The following is a 21,981-nucleotide window of genomic DNA, read 5'->3' as shown; positions in this document are numbered from 1 at the left end:
AATCGACCGTGATTAAAAGTCATGTTGAATACGACAAGAAGGAATTCCTGACCTACGTTGAGTCCACGGAAAGAGTGTCTTATTGGTATCGTCGACGTTAGAATGGCACTGCATCTTCCCGTTGTCGCCGGCGAGGCTCTTCACTTTCTCCTAAGAGTGTACGTTATCTCGCCAACGGTAATTAAAGTTGTTCCCTGCCGTCGTAAACTCCCCTCCTCGGAAGAGCGTCCGATTCTTCATTGCTTGGTGTATTGATATATGACTTCATCCAACAAACTGCATGTGATGTCACATGCCAGCCGGCTAGCACGTGCCGGTTACGATCAAATAGGCTATTGGGTGGTTTTAGTGTCCCTTGCTCGGAATTTTAAGCAAAGTCATGGCACTTTTTTAGAGTCTGACAGTAATGAGATGCATATCTGTTAATAAGAGGGCATACTTTGATGACAGTAGGGCCAGAAGCGTGATTATTCAGTCTGTATTTGGCTTCATACCGTCGCATTAGGTCCCTGAATCCAAATCCAGTGCCATCGGCGTTCTTTGACCCGTCCTCATTGTTGTGTTGGCTTGAAGGTGGTCTTAACTTAATCTCTTGGGTTAGAGGGAGAATAGCGCCCATTATCTAAAAGTATAACAAATCACTACCAAAACACATTTATTCTCCTGGCAATGAAACTCGTTAAATATCCTACACTACTTTTCAACATAATAGTTGAAGATGGCTTTGACGTACCAGACACCATTATTTTCTTCATTACGCAAAGTTTTCTGGGGCACATATGTACCATTACATTCAAAATGTGTACAAACCATCAGAATTGCTGAGGTGTGTAGTAATGTTTCAAAAAAATGTCTCTGATGTATAAGAAAACACAATTATTTACTTCAGATATTCTTCGAACGGAGAAGATGGGGACCTGATCTGATTTTCGTGAAAAGCACACTCTAAAAACATACGCCGCCAAATTTTATCGCTCACAGCTTTCTATATATCTACCCCATGGATATATTTTTCACCAAATTCCGAAAGATTTCTCTACACGCTAGCGCTAGACAGATAAGAGATAACAGATGTCCCAACCCTCAGAACTGCATATTACTTTGGCACGACATATGTACCCCATCAACCACGAAAGAGTTAATAAAGCACTGCAGACAGTTGTTCCTAATTCACTAGTTAAAAATTCCTTTGGTGAAAGTGTAGCTGTATCTAGTGCGTCGCAAGGACCACGTTACTGATGACCAAAGAAGAGGATTATTACAAATAAGATTTTTTGTTTTGTTCATGGAGAAGCCTATCAGTTTCAGAGAAGAAAATAAACAGACACTATGAAAAACATTGTATGTAAGGATAAGTTCAATTATGAATTTATCGAACGGGTCTTCCATGTGCCTGACTCGTACCAGAGAATATCACAAAAACTTTAGTCCATATTACGATAACCCAGCCACCAATGATCTTCGAACAATTGTTAAACAACATTAAACGTTGTTCTCGTCCTGCACTGTTTCTCAGATTACACAGTAACATTAAGGACAAAACAAAGTTCAACAGGGAAGAGAATTCGCAAGCCACCAACCACTTATTAGGGACCACGTGGTTTTGAGCGTTGGCATCAACAACCCACAGTCTCCCATACAGAAAAATTAAGAACACATACTTGCTTCAAAAGCTGTCATAATACGGCCAATGTTGCCAAATCAGCTTCTTTAGAGCTAACTCTGGCTTCTTTTTAGTACCACTGCCTTCTTTTCAAGCTTTTTGTACTCTAGGAAAGCATTTAAATCCATGTTGACTAAAGGAAAATTATTTGAATTGAAATAAGAGTTCTAAACACGATTCATTATCTCATGAAAATGTCCTGGTAGAATAGGGTCACCAAATTATTTTCGGTGAAAACCGGGACACATTCACTCGGGTGCCAATGGACACTTCATTCCACATATACACAGGTTTCTTAATTTTAAATATTAATGTTTTGTTCATACATTTTGTTAACCCGATTATTATAACTAATAAGAGGATACAAAAGATTGATGTAATCTAGATTATCTGTATAATTAATGACATTTGATAAACGTATACAGTAATAAAGAAATGTCTTACAATTTTACAAAATTTTACAGCCATTCAATTTTTAATCAATTAATATTAACATGAGCTTTAATATTAGTGAGCACTTGTAGATGGAATTGACTGTCTTCGGAGGAAAGAGTATTTTTCACTGCCTCCAGCCTTCTTGATCATGTCTTTGTTCTTTGAGACACAGTGATAAAACTCGTCACAATCCATTTTGTAGTTGTACAGGAGCTGCAGGATTGCTTCAAGAGAGTGCACCTCCATTCTGTTTCTTCCATCAGTCCACTGGATATTCATGAACGAAAATATTCTTTCCACATTGGCATTATGGGCTGGGATTGCAAATAAATACCTTGCAATTATTACCAACTCAGAGTAATGCTGAAGACAGTCACAGCTTTTAAAACAACTCACCCACTTCTCATGACATTCCAATTTTTTTGTCATTCCACTTGTCAAGACTTTCTTCAACACAATTTGTTAGTATACCGAACTGCTCAATGAGAATGGAATCATCGATTTCAATCTCTTTACTCTTCAAATAAGAACCTGTCTGTTCAAGACTTTCCCATTTTGGCACTCTCTTCAGTAACATCCATCAAACACCGACGATGAGGGTAAATATGAGGCGCTCCACTTGCTGAGATATTCTACACAAGTGTCATAAAACTTGTTAACTTCTTCTCTAAAACTTCTTTCCGCTGCTTCTGATACTTCTGCAGATTTAACATTAAAAGAAATGAACTGCTGTTCTCTCCACATAGTAACAGTTTCCAGAGTATTTTTCAAAACATCATTTACCTCTATTACACTTTTCGTGCTTCCCTCAATTTCCTTTATCCCATGCTGCAAAGTGATAAGCTGACTGTGAATGAACCATACGTAGACTTCATTTAAAGGGTTACTGAAAAATTGAACCAATATTTTGGGGGCTTTGTCTTCATTTAGAAAAAAATCTTTTAACGGTTCAAACAGGCGGATTGCTCTTTCAGCACGGTATTGTGTGAAACATGTGTAGAGCACCTTATGCCTTCAATGTTTTCATGCAAAGTTGTCTTTAATTTGGTAAATACGTTGCATTTGCCATGTCTTTTTAAACCAACAAAGTTTGTGTTGGTGTTGTCTCCACAAAATGCCACACATTTATTTTTCTCAAGATCAAACATTTCGATAGTATTCATACAAAATTTTGAAATTTCGTCAGATGTTTCATTAGGTAGGAAACTCACCTTCAAACGTTTGGTCTGAATTCCCTGATTAATATCGAAAAACAGAACAACAAATGGAAATATTTTAGTGGCCTTATGATTGCAGGCATCAGTGGATATCCCGTAGAAAGAAGACCTTTTGATGTATCTCTAGGGAGCAATAACTCCTTTCACTAAGGCTGACACTTTAGTTCTTGCTGAACTAAACTTTTTTGCAATGGAAGAATCATCAAACATAATGCTGTTAAGCATATTAGTACAATCACTAGATCTATAAGTTTGGTGATGTTTTACCGTGTGGTAGGCTAGTGTAAGCTCGGCTGCTCGAACTTTCGTCTCTTCACGTGACTGATGTTTCACAAAATAATTTTGTAGAGTTTTACTGCAGCTCGGTGCACTATATCTGTTAATGTGTTTCTTTGACTTGATGTGATCAACTATGTCGGAACGTCCACCATGACTTATACAAATCAAGTAGTTACATACGGAACACTCTTGTTTCGTAATCAAAACGACCTTTCTTAATGAAATTCCATTCCTTGGAATAACAGTCAAGGAACTTGTAGTCACGTTTCGGCATTGCGTTTCTCAGTGCTGCAGCAATAATACCCCTAATATGAGAAAAAAACTATTGTAGTTTGTCTGACAAAATATCAACTACTACACTGTTCTGACAATGAGTGTGTAAGTAAGTGACGCGACAATCGGACGGTTTCATAACTCTGTTACAATAATACAACTTACTACTTGTTGGCCAAGTACCGCTCAAAGTAAATTATTGCCTGAGTGTATCAATACTGATCTGTGATTACTAGTTTGGGACAATGGAGGCTTTAGACAAATAAGCTAAAACTATTAATTTCTTGTGTTGTGTTTCCTTTAATATAGCGAAATCCCAAAAATTTGAGAAAGTTTCACGAAATGTATTTAAAAACTGAATCCCGGGACTTTTGAGCGTCCCGAAACAAATTTTCGGGACACCGGAACACAGCGATAAAAACCGGGACAATCCCGGTTTTCCGGGACGTTTGGTCACCCTATGTTAGAATGAATTTTAAAACACAACAAAGCAAGCTAGACCTGTGTTGGCGTGTGTTTCAGGCACGTTAGCGAGACGAAAAACATAACTGCGACGAAATACACTCCTGGAAATGGAAAAAAGAACACATTGACACCGGTGTGTCAGACCCACCATACTTGCTCCGGACACTGCAAGAGGGCTGTACAAGCAATGATCACACGCACGGCACAGCGGACACACCAGGAACCGCGGTGTTGGCCGTCGAATGGCGCTAGCTGCGCAGCATTTGTGCACCGCCGCCGTCAGTGTCAGGCAGTTTGCCGTGGCATATGGAGCTCCATCGCAGTCTTTAACACTGGTAGCATGCCGCGACAGCGTGGACGTGAACCGTATGTGCAGTTGACGGACTTTGAGCGAGGGCGTATAGTGGGCATGCGGGAGGCCGGGTGGACGTACCGCCGAATTGCTTAACACGTGGGGCGTGAGGTCTCCACAGTACATCGATGTTGTCGCCAGTGGTCGGCGGAAGGTGCACGTGCCCGTCGACCTGGGACCGGACCGCAGCAACGCACGGATGCACGCCAAGACCGTAGGATCCTACGCAGTGCCGTAGGGGACCGCACCGCCACTTCCCAGCAAATTAGGGACACTGTTGCTCCTGGGGTATCGGCGAGGACCATTCGCAGCCGTCTCCATGAAGCTGGGCTACGGTCCCGCACACCGTTAGGCCGTCTTCCGCTCACGCCCCAACATCGTGCAGCCCGCCTCCAGTGGTGCCGCGACAGGCGTGAATGGAGGGACGAATGGAGACGTGTCGTCTTCAGCGATGAGAGTCGCTTCTGCCTTGGTGCCAATGATGGTCGTATGCGTGTTTGGTGCCGTGCAGGTGAGCGCCACAATCAGGACTGCATACGACCGAGGCACACAGGGCCAACACCCGGCATCATGGTGTGGGGAGCGATCTCCTACACTGGCCGTACACCTCTGGTGATCGTCGAGGGGACACTGAATAGTGCACGGTACATCCAAACCGTCATCGAACCCATCGTTCTACCATTCCTAGACCGGCAAGGGAACTTGCTGTTCCAACAGGACAATGCACGTCCGCATGTATCCTGTGCCACCCAACGTGCTCTAGAAGGTGTAAGTCAACTACCCTGGCCAGCAAGATCTCCGGATCTGTCCCCCATTGAACATGTTTGGGACTGGATGAAGCGTCGTCTCATGCGGTCTGCACGTCCAGCACGAGCGCTGGTCCAACTGAGGCGCCAGGTGGAAATGGCATGGCAAGCCGTTCCACAGGACTACATCCAGCATCTCTACGATCGTCTCCATGGGAGAATAGCAGCCTGCATTGCTGCGAAAGGTGGATATACAGTGTACTAGTGCCGACATTGTGCATGCTCTGTTGCCTGTGTCTATGTGCCTGTGGTTCTGTCAGTGTGATCATGTGATGTATCTGACCCCAGGAATGTGTCAATAAAGTTTTCCCTTCCTGGAACAATGAATTCACGGTGTTCTTATTTCAATTTCCAGGAGTGTATCAACAGTTAAGACTCTTACTGGAAACGCTGTTGTAGCATAGGCACGAAAGTATCGCAACATCACAATAATGAGCGTAGCTGATCTAAGCAAAGAAAATTTAGATTTATGCGAAATGAATCACAAGTCATAAGCTTCACAGTGCAATAAGCTATGTGAACATATTGTGATGTTTGTCCTATGTGTAGCAAGCACAACCATTATTTATATTTCTCTTGTGAGAAAAAGAAAGTTATGTGTTAGAAACTGCCATAAAGACGTTTATTTAAATACATTTTTGCTTCAAAATATCAAGGTTTTCAAAATGAACTGTTGTTGTATTTGCGTATCATAGAAATAAAATCTCAAATTGTTATAAATGGCGTCAGAGTAGAAGTTCACCCAGAAAACATTTCTCTAAAGAGATGCACAAGGCATGCCTCAAAATTTTTATTTTTTTGTGTTTCCGGAAGCTTTACGTTTCTGAATATCTCTACATTCTCTCTACAGCCATTAAAGTCATTAAAATGAAATTTAGTATACGCATTTGATATGTGTTTCAAAATCTTGTGGAACAGTTATTTCCTGGTGTTGTTTTAAACTGAATTACGTACCTGATTTGAGTAAATCTGAGTCAATTGTTTTTCAAGAACTTGTTTGCAAAGTAAAATTTTCCATGAAAACCACAGCTTTGATTACGTTTTGGCTTGTCGCTGTGTAAAATTTGAATTAAATTTGTTCTTCATATAGTTGGATTTACCTAACGATATATATCCGTATGCGTAAGTGAGTGGTAAGCCGGCATGGTAGCTCAGCGATTTTGGTCAAAGGGTTAGCCGCCCTCTGTAATAAAAAAAAACTGAGGTAGTGGAAGGATGATGAACTCGAACAAGCGCCATGGGACGTCCACCCCGAACAAATAGAACGAAGAATCAGGAACAAAATGAGATTAGAAAAAAATGGTAACGTGCTGCCTCTCATGCAGCGGTCCAGAGTTCGATTCCCGTCCGGGTTGTAGATTTTTTCCGCTCATGGAATGGGTGTTGTGTTGTCCTCATCATCATTTCATCCTCATCACCAGCGCGCAGATTGCCCAATGTGACGTCGACTGAAATAAGACTTGCACTCGGCGACCGAACTTCCCCGGATGGGGGCTCCCGGCCAACAATGCCACACGATCATTTCATTTTTACCTCAAAATACGTGCCTTACTGCATTTTTGTATACGGCCTTCCCTCCTTAAATACCTAATCAGTACAATTATTGAAAAACAAAACTGAACAAAAATATAACACGATTTCTTTAAGCTCTTTTCTGGCACTTTTTTTTTACGGCACATTTACCTTATTTCGTTTTCGAGAGTTGGCAACACTGAGTATGGCAGTGTACACAGTGTGAGTACAGCCAACATATCCTTCAGTCCTACACCTATAAACAATACAAGTGATAACGACAGTAAAGGGTAAGTATTTAAACACTAGAGCTGGGCTATAATTTTTCAGTACCAGTTATTACAGATATTTTCGATATCGGTTATTTTTGGTAGTTATTAATTCCCCTGTATTGTAATTTGGGTGCAACAAAGATAGTCTTTATACCCGCTGACGTAATAATGACCAGTAAAAAAGTTTTTTTAACCTTTTGATGAAATAATGGCGAAAAGTATCACGTCGACATACACAAATGTTCCCTCAATGGTGTGGTCCAGGATAATGGATCGTAAGTAAATTTTACTACATAGTATCCCTCGGAGTTAAATATATTTATTACTGCCGTTATTAATAACTGGCACGAGTCATTTGCTTAAATAGCTATCGCTTCTCTATTGCCAGTCTAGTCGTTTATTTTACGAAAGCGGCGAATCAAGTACTGAGGGACAACGATGGTTCAAATGGCTCTGAGCACTATGCGACTTAACATCTGTGGTCAGCAGTCGCCTAGAACTTAGAAGTAAGTAAACCTAACTAACCTAAGGATATCACACACATCCATGCCCGAGGCAGGATTCGAACCTGCGACCGTAGCAGTCTCGCGGTTCCGAACTGAGCGCCTAGAACCGCGAGACCACCGCGGCCGGCGGGGGACAATGATATATCACAGATTTGATGATTGAATACTAAACACGTTTAGGAAATCATATTAAATCCCTCTGCACACGGGCTCCTTAAGAACATATGGGGTAAAAAAAATCCTGAATTGTTGCACAATACTGTGAACGGAATTACAGAAACATTGAATGGCGTCCTGTATTCTGGTACGGAAAGCATCAATGCTTTACAACTAGACACAACACACAACTGCCAGTACACGCTTATTAAGAACTTAACCCTTAAGCCGCGAGATGATTGTTCTGTAACATATGCCACAGTGTGAGGTCCCTGGGACCCCTATGTTTAAACTGAGATTTAAGGCAAAAATAATTTGAATTTTTTAATTTATACTATATAACATTTATTTTTTTTATTTTTACAATTATTTAAGTGTTGTTTAAATTTTTCTAGTTTATTTTATTGCACTAAACAAAGCCTGCAGCATTTTACTGTTTATCACACAAAAACACATAATTTTGTGTGGTTCTTTTAAATAGTACACATAAATCGACTGTTGGAGTACTGAATTTTACTTTCTGTAAAATTATACAATCTCTGTAGCAAATAAAGCTCCAAATAAAACTAAATTCCAGGGTTTAAATTTGCGCTTACAAATTCCACCAGACAGATACAACAAGAAAGTCTGTCAAATTGTCTACGTTTTTCTTGTCACCACGCAGAGCACATTCGATTTTAACATACACTGTAAGTGTCGGTTGTGAGCTCTGCAGGACCCATGTACTAATTTATATTTACGTGACAAATCCTGATTCTAGGGCTATATTTCATTTTGACAAATGGATCTATGCCGATATTTGTAAAAACGGCGATGGTGCATTAGTCCTTACTAATGTAAAATTGCCACCTTGTGAAGAAGACAAATTTATATTTGTCGAAACCTAGGTAAAGAATTCTTTATCTATTGCAACTGGTCGGCTGTTTATAATTTTATTACGTGGAACCATTGCTGTTGTGCAGCTATGTTTAAAATACTGACACTGTAAGTATTTCACTGAAGAAACAGACAGATCCCCATCACAACTTTCCTGAAGTTCATCCTATGAATGATACTCTTGTTAGACAGCAGAACTGTGATAACTAATGAATGTAAAATCGTCGTCATTTTCGTTCATTTGTTGATCTATCACTGACGCCTTCCTCCATAGACCGACTAACAATTTGATCAAACTCGGGAAAGTTAAAACTAAAACATTAGTGTGAACACATTTTCAGCTATACGACACCGTACTGAACAAAAAAAGGTACGTAGTTCACGAGGCGCGGTCTAGTGTACTCCAACAGCCATCACTGACACGTTTCAACAATAAACACAGAAGGCGATAACGCAACCGACAACTAAACATCGTAGGTTTGGCAATTTATAGAGGGTAGGGGGGAGTATAGAAGCATTCCACCACAAATGGCCTTGGAGAGCGAGTTCGAAAATTTTCGCGCAGTCTGAGAGACCACACCTCGTGAGTTAAGGGTTAAATAACTGTTTCCAGGAAATAAGATTTGATGAACATTGGTTTGTCCATGTTGCATGAAAATGGTCGAGGTCTGTAACTTCATTAGGTTTGAGTTTGTAAGTGCGGTGATCTGAGAATCTTTACGTTAATCAGTCTAAATCCAAATCAGATGCTGCTACTTTTAACCCGAAATCTTTGTGTCGATGTGCCAGTAAGCGTAGTGGTAATGAACACCACTATGGAGCCCGAACAGCTGCAGTTTCCCCCTCCTGCTAGATTATGCCATGAATCTGGAAACATGATTCATTTTGAAAATGTACTGACGCATCATGGCGTACGACAGTAATGACTGATGCGTGAGTTACAAGTTCACAACACGTAATGAAGTTCAGCAAAAATTCAGTACCAGGTACAGTAATTTATCATTACAATTGGAACCAACTGTCTATATTCTCCTACTCTATAATACCTATTACTTCTGACACCGCGAAAAAGGTCAGTAGCATCGAGCTAAAACTATATCCGTGAATAACATAAAAGACACTCAACACTCTGTAAGAATTTAAATTAACATAAAAAAGTTATTTCCTCTTGCAGAAACTACCTAAGTACGCTTTTCCAGGATGTTGGGAAATTAAAAAAAGCTGTTTAGCATTCTAACTTGAAGTCTGATAACCTTCTTACATTTTTGAATGAAACTTTAAGACGCTAGAAATGTGTACGAAACACGAAATGGTTTTAAAGAAATTTACTTGGTTTAAACAATTTTTAAAAATACTGCACTTAGGTTGTTTCAGAAATAACGTCTGTAGCACTAATATAGAAACAGACCGGTAAATTGATTAACCTTTGCATGTTTTAAGATGAAAGATTAAGTAACACCATTCTATTTATAAAAATGTAACAGGCATACATTAGTGAACCACAAAATACGAGTACAAAGTTTTACAGTAAATGCCATTCTGGCTTTATTCAGCCTCTGGGATGCCCTCGACAGTTTCTTTCTCGGTTCCTAGCCATTGAATGACGCTTTCATAAAATTCTTCATAACCAACGGAGTAGTCCATTAATTTTATCGGTTCATCAAGGTTCGTTTTGTTGATTAGAACCTAAAACCAAGAATTACGTTGTGCAAAACCCGGTATGTCTTTGTAATGCTACAAAATATTGTTTTTACTTGCTCACTAATTTGATATCAGCCTAATAACATTACTGTAATCAACGTACCTTTCCCAAAGGATAAGCCTTCTCAGAAGGTAGTTCAGGTGGGCTGTCAGTTTTCAGTAGAGTGAAAGTAGATGAAAATTCTCCAATAAACGCCTTCGCCGCAACTTTTCCTCGAGTATCGTTAGAGTACAGGAACTGTTTGTAACAAGATACCTTGAATGACTCCTTACGTTTTCTTGGTACATCCATGCCTGATGTTTCATCAGAGTTTGTAGTTTACTTGTAAGACATAGTCCACCAACGTTTAAAACTTCAAACATTGTCCGAGGTAAGATTACCGGAAAAATCTGTACGCACTTGCCTTAAACATGAGCTCAGAATACCGATGTGACGAGTAAATTCTGTCCACTTTCCTAAAGATCCGTTTAACACTTCCAAAACCCCTGTCACATGGCGAAAAAGTGTGTCCACGGACTGGAAAGTTATGCGTAATCGTCTCAAACCGACCTCTGCCACAGAGATTAAATAAGAATCGCACAATTGTGTGGTTCTTATTTTGGCCCGTTGACCCATCACAAAACAATATGAGGTGCTTGACATTAGATGAAATTTCAGTGTCAATGTAGCAGCATAGAACAGGCTTCATCTGGACCTTTGTGCCGTTTCCCTCATGGCACCCATACTGTTTCGAACTATTAGTTTTTAATTCATGTACTGAAAAAACATTTAACCAGAGCTGTCTCATGTAGAATACCTCCAGTACAGGTAAAAGAGGTAATGGCAGGTTTTGCATGACGTCAAATCCCAATGTCATAGTGTCATTGCCTTTGTTCTGAGACGCTTCTTTCAGAGCTGAATAATGTTTTTTGGATCTTCTGTTATGCAAAATCATTTCAGCTGCTACGTTTTCACTGAGAGCATTGTCTTTCAGTTTGACAGGTAATCTTTCACACGTTCAGCAAACGTCAACTTGTGGCCGACCAAACGAATATGAGAAGTTCTCTTTAAAGTATTTCTAGTAGAAACGTAACTGTGTCTTGTATATCAGGGTTATCTAGAATGAACATATTGTACATGTTTACTACATCAAGTCGTGCATCAGTGTATTTTTTTTGGGTTTGCCTCCATAATGGGTTACTTTCACATCAAACTTCTCAATTTGTTTATGAATGGGTGCACAAATTTTACCTGGAACACCACATCTTCATTTCCCCCTCCTGCCCACTGGGCTTTTATTAAGGGCAGAACATTTATTGATTCTCTCAATTCTGTTGTTTGAAATGCCAGTAACTTGCAAGAAAACATTTTTACATACTGGAATTAGAACACCATTCAGTTTTTAATTGTATTTATAACAGTATTATTTTTGTTGTTACATAATTCATCAATAGGTATGCTAGCGTTTCTTGAATCTTATCTTGACTTTGTTCCTCTACGTTAGGGTTTTTAGCCAACGTTTTAATGGCATAACCTCAACCAGTGTTTGCAAGTAGTTGACTTGCGTGAGTTTACTCTCCAAAGAATAAAACTTCTTCCAGAGTACCTGTATAGATTCTTCAGTACGTTTTGAATGACATTTATAGCTGCACTTACGGTTTATAATGTTCGGTGGGGATTTATCAGCGACCTCTTTTCCTATGTGGGCCACGTACCTCAGTCTATGCACTCTAGCATTCCGGACAACGTTCCGCTTGTATTTTTCTTCATGTCTCCACGTCTATTAGGATTAGGCTCATCGTCTGAACTGTCAGACATGGTGTAAGAACTGCACACTACTTAATAATTACTAAATACACCTATATTTCCACAACACAAACACACTCGATCACTACGTGTTTATTACCATAACAACAACAGACACAGTAAAAACAAAAGGAGGGTCACGAAACACGTAGTTCTAACAGCGCCACCACCCGCCCGTGAGTGGAGGAATGAATTTACCGCAGAAAGAAGCTAAGCGACGGTCCTTGGGTTCTTTCTGAAATAAACACATTATTTACACAGCTGCGTAATAGCAATCCTTACATGGAACATAGGCTCTTTCTGCAAAAAAACGATGTACGTATCTCCAAATAGTAACATCCCATCAAAACCTCCATTTTGTTAAAAGTGTCACTTAGGTGGGTTCTGAAATAAACGAATGAATTATTTCAAACCAATACAATGTGCAGTACCGAACTGCATGAGCCGCCCGCTTCCCTTGTGCCACACACACAAACCAATAACCAGAGAATAAAAATAGATATCACTTTACTGTAGACTCTGAATAAAACTTCGATGTGCTAGCTACATCTCAAAGCCAATAATGTATGACCTGAAGAAAGCCAAAAGTAAACTTGTAGCAACATGAAAAATTCGCTGTAAACACATGCAATGGCTCACTTTATTTCAAAGCTGAACAATAAACGCAACGAATTACGAAAACATGGTCAGTTCATTATCAAGCTAATATATTTGACTGTGAGATGGTTAAAGTTTCAGTTTTTTATATTGACTAGTTTCCTTAATATCGGATGTGAAGTATTTTTGAGATTCCAACACTTTTGCGCCAGCTAAGTTCCTACTGTAAAAATACCACACCATGAAAACTTTTTACTGTAACGCTTCTTTAAAGATATTTGAATGAAAGCGCACTTTTTGATTTAATATGTACCGTAATTGTTGGTCAGTGACCTCATTGTTTCCACAAAGAGGTCCGCGCAATTCTCTGTGGCCCACTGCCGCCCAGGCATCGAAGGGCGCGCGATGCCGCCCTGTGGCTGCTTTATGGAGTGGGAAGGGTTAACTTTTCAGTTGCTTCCTATGTTGCGCTCCTTGCATTAAAAATAATAGTAATGTGTAATTTGCATTTACAAGTAGGTAATAAAATGACAAATCTTTCTAACCGAACGTGATACTAGGTACTGATGAATTAACTGATCCACACTGAAGAGCCAAAGAAACTCGTACACTTACCTAATATTGTCTAGGACCCACGCGAGCACGCAGAAATGCCGCAACACGACGCGGCATAGACTTCACTAATGTCTGAAGTTGTGCTGGAGGGAATTGACACCATGAGTTGTGCAGGACTGTCCATAAATCCGTCTGGCGACTCTGGTGGCCAGCGGAAATGTTTAAACTCAGAATTGTCTTCCTAGAGCCATTCTGTACCAATTTTGGACGTGTGGGGTGTCGCATTGTCCTGCTGGAATTGCACAAGTCCGATGGAATGCACAATCGACATGCATAGTTGCAGGGGATCAGACAGGATGTTTACGTACATGTCATCTGCCGGAGTCCTATGTAGACGTGTCATGGGTCTCATATCACTTCAACTTCACGCGCCCCCACCATTGCACTGCCCGTAACAGCTTGAACAATACAATGTAATTCATAGGTAGCCAAGGCTGTTGAATTTTCTACGTACGATGCAAAATTTGCGATAAGGGTCTTCCCATATCTCACGGTGGATTGAGTGATGTTTACACATTTCGCAAATGGAAATGAACATATAAAGAAACAGCTTTCGAATAGCACGTCGAAGTTAATGACAACATGTTTCCAAAATGTAATTCAGCAGAAATTAATATGATAACCCTAGCTGAATTAACAAATGTCTGTGCAATCTTACGGGTCTTAACTGCTAAGTTAATCAGTCCCTAAGATTAACACACTGCTTAACCAATATTATCCTAAGGATAAACACACACACCCATGCCCGAGGGAGGACTGGAACCTCCTCCGGGACCAGGCTGAATTAACAGAAAAATATCATTGTGTTTAACATAATATTTACCAAATATTTTTAAAGCTGTATGCCTCGATCATGTTTTGAATAATACGTTCAAACACGCTATGAACCAATTGGAATTCGATGTGGAATCTATGGTTTTCAAAAAATTTACATTCAATTCCCATTTTCGCGAAGACATTGCTATCCACTAGAATACGCAATGAAAGCGACGTGGCTCAAATGGCTCCGAGCACTATAGGACTCCATGCTCGAGGCAGGATTCGAACCTGCGGACGTAGCGGTTGCGCGGTTCCAGACTGTAGCGCCTAGAACCGCTCGGGCACAACGGCCGGCAAAGCGACGTAGAAATGCATATGTTTAATAAGACTTTATGCTTACGTTTTTGTGCCAATGGATAATGTTTGAAAAAGCTAGCTAGATGTTGCAGGATACGACAACCGTTTCGACTCAGTTAAATAGGAATTTAGAAAATTTGGCAGAAAGTGTGTAGACAATAATTGATGAAATTTTTTTTACACGAAACCGAGCTGTTGAGAAAGCTTATGAAGCATATGTTTTAGATTTTCTATTATTTTATCAAAATGCACTTATTTATGTCCACAACCAAGTCGATTTTAATGAGTGGTTCAAATAGCTCTGAGCACTATTGAACTTAACATGGGAGGTCATCAGTACCCTAGATTTAGAATTACTTAGACCTAACTAACCTAAGGACATCACACACATCCATGCCCGAGGCAGGATTCGAACCTGCGACCGTAGCAGTAGCGCGGTTCCGGACTGAAGCGCGTAGAACCTCGACCACAACGGCCGGCTTTTAATGTATGAAATTCATTTAAGAAACTGTAATATTGTCACCCACTGGTGAGCTGATGTTTATAGAACTTTGTGATGCTGCTTCTGTTTTAGGATTCGATTCAAATGAAGGTTTTTCAAACGATGAACTATCAGAAGACTACAGTGTTTTAAATGAAATATTGACTCATATGTATCAAAATCATAGTGCAGATTAAAAATGGGTACAAATATTTAAAATCGCAAAAGATTATAAGTTAAATATGTTATTTGGTATTGCATCTCGCGCGTTGAGCATACCGCCTTCAAATGTATATGAGGATCGGCTTATCTTTAATGACCATGAAATGGACAAATATCCGTAACCGTTTCACTGTGGACTTAATAAAAGCAGAGTTGCAAATTTCACTTAATATGGACATACCATGCTCGGTATTTGTTAATACCTACAAAAGTGACGCGACATTTTTAAAGGCGACTCGTAGTAACAAAAAATATTCATGGAAAATAATAAACAAATATATTTATGTAATAATAGTAATAATAAAATAACACATAAGAGTAAACGCGTTTTTAGCTATTTTCCTATTGATGGTCCGTAAGGCCCTACACCTGCCGAGCCTTCGAGCAATCGCCTCGATTTTTGTACCCCGAAAGTTGGCAACCCTGATTTCATCTGGTAATATAGGCTGGATTATCTGAGTACAGATGCCACACATTCATGCCATATGTCGAAAAATAGGACTTTAGTATTACGTCTCTCCATAAAATTTCATTCACTGCAGATATCGATGCGCTTTTCACAATTACCTACAGTTTCTTTGTAGATACCGACTCAGATTTCATCGTAGTAGTTAGTGTTTTCTAACACATAAAATCAAACACAATATACTCATATCGTTTGGCGAAAGAAAGGGTAAACTTAAAGGCAGTTGACAAATGCATGTAGGTCATTTGTCACTTCTGTAACGATCAAACGGCAAGAATATAAAACGAACCTGACAGCTGCGATAATTTATTTTGTTACCACTAACTTCAATTCTACTAAAAATAACGGACATATCGGTAAGTACAATACTACATAGACACTACTCTTGATACTTGAAGACGAAAGCGATAACACAGACATGCGGCTGTACTGGCATAAGAATTTCACATGTTTTTTCCGCTACGTGCGCCATCCTAACATATGTAATCAATGAAGAAATGTGGAGTATTGTAAGACTTTTCTTCTAGGAAATATTAAACAAAGGTTTTCCATAGCAGTCGCGTCAGTAATTGTATAGCCAACTAACAGTCACTAACAGGTGAAAGAGTCGATGTCGAAACCCGTATGAAGTTTTCTTTTGTGCATAGCTTTTCTTCCTAGTTGTTAATCGTATCAGAAATTATTTAACAGACTGCACGTGATTCTTTCTATAAAGCAGTTCTTTATATTGAGGATCGCATTCGCCATTTGCCGTCAGACGGTTAAAAACCTTATAAAACATTCGATCGGAGCCAAAAAAAGTCAAACTAACGACAATAATACGACGAACAGGGGTTCTTACAGCACGTCTTACAGCACGTGTTGCCTAAAGCGCAGTAAACTGTGTGGAATTATATGTCGGCTACAGATGTAAACATAAAAATTTTACTCACTGTTGATCCACACAGGGAGTGTGGCGTGGATGGCCACAGATGCCTTCCGGGAAGTAACAACAATTGTGCAGAAATCATAGTTCCATAAACACACAGCTGTTCAAAGCATAAGTATATTTTAGTGACAAGTCAGAGAGGTTATTCACGATAACGCAAGTCTCTGGAACGCATTATCGTAAGTTTCAATGTGAACTGTGGCACGTTTTGCGATTCAACAGCTTCCTGATATACTGGGTAGTTCATTTACTCTCAGGTGGTAAACTGTAAGTCTATGCAGTAGAAACGGTTTTCTAACAATGAGTAGACTATAGTTTAATGCTAATTAAAATACTCTAACCTACCACGCTTTCGGTACATCATGTATCGATGTCAGTACGCCGAAAAGCTCATAAGCGAATACCTCGGACGTGTTAGTACATTATTAATAGATAATTCTCTCTCGCTCAGTCGGAAATCTAAATTTTTTAGTTTTTGTAATGGCAGGTTGAAGAAGATCCTCTGTACGTCTTCATTAGACGACACATCGGCTAAACTTTAGTATGGGCCGCCCTCGCGCTGCTTTGTTTGTGGTATAGTGCATATGTTGGCAACACCTGTGCTTGTGTCACTGGTGTCAGCCAGTTGGAAGCAAGATAATGTAGAGCTAATTAGTTAGTCGCAAAATGAGAGAATATGAATGAATCCCGTTATTTTTACACATACGTTTTTAGTCAGATATCAATGTTTAAGTTGAAAATAAAGATCAGAATAAGATGTTTCACTTACGGTGACGGACACACAAGAATTATTCGCCTTGTGTAAATGTCCCATTATTTAAGATTTCTTGTTACGTCAATGTCTGATCGCAAGTAATTTGTATGTAGTAGTGAATTTTCGTTAATATGATATAAAATACGTTGAGTAGTCGGCCGGTTCTTCTGTTTCTGTTACAGTATATCGCCGTTTCTATTATTCGTGTAAATAGCACTTTCTATGGTGAAATATTAATAATCCAATGTGGAATGTTGGTGATCGTGCGGACTGCTACAAATAATACACGCTCTTGAACGGCCATTGTTAATTTGCTGTTTCTGCTTCATTTTGGCGTTTCTGTTGTCGATGTTTATATGCAGTGTGGCGTTTTTTATGCTGAAGCAGTTATTGCGGGGTTTGTGTAAATTACGAAAATTTGTTACCTGTAGGTCTACTCGCAAGTAATTTGTATGAAGTGGTGAATTTTTGTTCCGATGAGAGACGAATTACATGCGTTGTGTAGATGCCCTGTTCTTCCGTTTCTGCTATTACAGTGTCTCGCCGTTTCTCTTATTCGCGTGTATAGTACTTTTATGCTGAAATATTACTAATAATTAATTGTGGAATATGGAATGTTTAGCTGGTGACAGACTGATACGAATCATTCACGTTTTATGGACGATGCACAATAGAGAATAATGGTTGCGATGAGAGATGAATTACATGCGTTCTGTCGGTGACCCTTTCTTTCATTTTTACTGTTACAGCATACTGATGTTTTTTTTATGACCTGTATCCCAGCGATAACTACATTAGGTGGATATATAACAGTCTGATTGAGAGTTAGCGCAGCCAACAAAGGAGAAACAAAAAATCTGTTTGTGGTGACTGTCTGATCTTTAGAGTTGCCCAAAGCATAGATTAGAGTGGAAGGCAACGATCTGGTTATAAGCTGGCGAAGCCAACGAATGTGAAAGCAGAAAACGTGATTGTGGTGACAGTCTGACCTGTAGCGTAGCCCGAGGCCAAAGTTAGGTTGGAAGGCAACAGTTTGTTTGTGAGTTTGCAAACGTAACGAACGAGAAAGCTGAAAAACTGTTTATGTTATCAGAGTAACATGTAGCGTAGCCCAAGGTGTATGTAAGACAGATGTCTGTCAACCTGTAACAGTACTGGCAATGATAATCAGATACTAATGTAAGTTCAATTAATATTTTGTTTTTATATTATACAGCTTCTTTTGGCTGGACCACATCAAAGAGGGGTGGTTTTGCATAATGGGCGTTACTTCGCCCCAGCCTAAAGAATAATTTACTAAAGCGTATTTATTTCCAGTGATATTACCTTTTAATTTTCTGACCTAAGCTTGTATTTCTCTAATCACCACAAGGCGGCCTCATACGAAACTTCATGCTTCACAAGCACGCTTGCACTAGCGTGCCTGCCTAAGTACGCTTGAGAGGTCGTAGGATAAATTTGCGCTAGCATCAGAACTTCACAAGCAGCTTGATAGTTGATCGAATTGTCCAAGTGTTTAAGCATGTCAATGGTTGATCGTGTGTACCAAGAACAGAAGGAGGGTTCTGCAAGCATTTGTCAGTGTTATGGTTTGATTTAATTTTTATTTGGATCTGTTAAATTACATTATGTACAAGGGTTGTAGTGTACTTTAGGTCAAGTGAAAGAACACAATATTACGAGAAAGAAAGAAGAAAAACGAACTGTGCATCTTGATTGAAAGCTACCTTAAAATAATTCAAATAAAACACTCAATAATGAAAGCAACGGGCGATGTTTCCATAGTGTCTGTCACTAATAGTTAATTCGGGAATAATGGTTTTTTGTTTATTTAACCGAATGAATTGCAAACAACCAATTACTTAAATCTATGCACACGAAAATAATTTTACGCACTATCTAGTCTTTTAAAACCAGGTTCTATTTTTTTAATGTACAATGATGGCGCTTATCCGCAGCACACAACCGATTTATTATCTGTGATTGGAAAGTAGAAAGTAAAGACATAAATATCTATGAGCAACCTGTTACGTCATTGGTCAAAGCCGACGAGTTGTATCCAGAGCTTCAGTAGACCCAAACGCACTAATGTTTGTACAAATATGCTTGAACAATCTGTAGGCGCAGGATTTTGTGCATGATTGCCCAAGCACGATTGCGCAAGTGTATTTGTCAAGCCTGCAGGTACGTGTGTGGCCGCCTTTATGAGACTACCATAGATATTAATGCTGCATTTGGTGTTCTTTTAAGTAACGAGCTGAAAATTCGATTTGACTCCATTGTGTTTTAAGCTACGGCCTCCGAACGAGTCCGCTACAAGGTCCTTGCCCTTATGAAAAACGAAGGGAAGTAATGTAATTGTGTCTATCGCACTGTCTTATAGCCAGTCACAGAAAATGTCGTAAGTGTGATCAGGATATGAGATTGATTTCCCGTACAAAAGGTGCAGATGGGCTGCAGTGGAGCTGCAAAAGACTGATCACGGAGTTAGTTGCAGCATTAGAAAAAATTCTTGGTTGAGTGTCACAAAAAATCTGCAATTAACTTTTCTGAGTGAAAAGGCGCAGAAACTTTTTTATTGCCGATGAACTACATGTATCTGAGAATACAGTAGTGGACTGGAAAAGCTTCTTCAGAGAAGTTTGATCTGAAATGTGCTTCAAGGAAAGTGAGAAACTTGGTCGGATAGAATAATTGTCGAGATCGACGTGGCTTTTTTCGGGAGAAGAAAATAAAACAGAGGGAACAAAAAAACAGGATGTTTGTGTTTCACGTCGTATAAATGCGTGAACGATGAAGGATTCAAGTATTTTACAGTAATCCATAAAGTGACATTTAAGGATCCCGAAACGGGTGCACACACTAATAGTGTCGAAGTCACCTAGCCGGCCATAAAGCATCAGACGGCGCAAAAAAACCATTTTGACAGTTATTTGAATACCTTTGGCGCAGATGATACTCTCAAAACCAGGATTAACAGGATTTACTTATGCATTTGATGAACAGTGCAGCAACTGTACAAACCGTAGTGTGATGTGTTGGAATAGAAAAGATCATGGTTTTATTGTTATTATTTCTCTGGAATTACTTCGTTGTTTCTACTTTTTTGTTTTCTGAAAGATGTGATCCGTCTTTGTAACTAAATAAAAGGCCGTTTGTTTTTGTCATAAACGTTTCGCTTCCTTTTATTTAAGAAGTGTCATTTGTGACTTGTGATACATGGCGTTTGTTAGTTACAAAGAAGCGATACCTGTGTTCGATAAAAATAAAATATTATTTTGTTCCATGGGCAGGTCACATCTCGAAGAATGTAATGATATCAGTTGTGTTAAATCATTTACTACGTGTTGTTGTGAATCCCTGTTTTTGTGCAAAACTTAAGCTTCTTCGCACTAATTATACATACAATGCTGATAGGTATTATGAAAAACGCAATATTTGTTTCTCCCGCATTTTAAACCAGAACAAATCAGCTCTTCCGCCATCTTACATTCTCGTCACCGCTTGCGGCAGTTGTTACCTACATACGATGTAAGGTAGAGCACTGCCTGTCCTTTGTAAATTTTTATCGACTCGTCATTATATCTACTAGATCAATTGGTTTCGCGCTGACAAGTTCTGAGAACACAAGTAAAGAAATCACCTTTCCAGGCAAAATATAAGTTTAGGACTGTAGCCTAAGGGGAAGTGTTCTGTTATGGTCGTATCAAATCCTAGACTGTATTGCTGTATATGTATGTTAATGAAAAGGTGCTTCTTTTTGGTTCGAAGGTTTAGAAAGTTTAATTTTTGATCCTGCGGTAGGTGTATTTATTCTACTAACTGAATTTTCGTAAACATTGTTTATTTCTTACGATGATACGCATATTATGTTGGCGATGCATTGTTGTGGGCTGTTTTCGGTGCATAATGTGAGGCGTATGTACACTTTCGGCCATGTACAGTGTGTAGGTAGCAAAACGCAAAATCATAGTTAAGTGGTTAGGACAGAGAGGATAGCTTAAGTTTACTACAGCTGATGTGAGCTACAATAACTAACTACCCAGGTTGCTGACCGCCTTTTTCGAATAAGTAGCTATACCCGTGAACGTGCTGTGAAATCATTCCTAGAAAAGTATGGTATGTCCGTTGTTTCTTCGACTACCCACCTCCCGCTGTCTAGATGCCATCGTGTAACACGGCTTGTTCTGCGCTGTGCTATCGTTCAACCTACATTTATTCAAAGGTTTGAAATACGGTTCCCCTGGATAGTATCGATAAGTCTTTTTGAAGGGAAAGTTTGTGGTGCACATCACCTGCAGCAAAAATCCAAGCGATCAGGAAGATGTGGTAGTCTCACCACACAACGCGTATGGCATAATTCCTATCACTTTAGGCAGGGGGAGGGGGGGGGTTACTTCGTAGTCTAGGATGTTACTGAATTCACCATATGTTAAAATTCAGGAGTAAGCAAGAAACACGTATTTTTTTGTTTTCGCCAAAAAATTCCTGCCCCGAGATACA

At 39.5% G+C, this 21,981-nt stretch overlaps 1 protein-coding gene across 1 annotated transcript in view; it reads right to left on the bottom strand.

The window, feature by feature from the left end:
• LOC126267079 (uncharacterized) overlaps positions 1-16,800 on the bottom strand; it is a 108,798-nt gene extending 91,998 nt beyond the window's left edge. Inside the window, exon 1 of the mRNA XM_049971942.1 lies at positions 16,729-16,800. The gene's annotated coding sequence lies outside the window, so the exon portion shown is untranslated. The remainder of the gene's footprint in view (positions 1-16,728) is intronic.
• Between the last annotated feature and the right edge of the window lie 5,181 nt (positions 16,801-21,981).

Source organism: Schistocerca gregaria, chromosome 4 (assembly GCF_023897955.1).
Source record: "Schistocerca gregaria isolate iqSchGreg1 chromosome 4, iqSchGreg1.2, whole genome shotgun sequence".
NCBI lineage: Eukaryota > Metazoa > Arthropoda > Insecta > Orthoptera > Acrididae > Schistocerca > Schistocerca gregaria.
The sequence above is the reverse complement of the archived record's forward strand: the minus strand, read 5'-3'. Positions and strand labels throughout refer to the sequence as shown.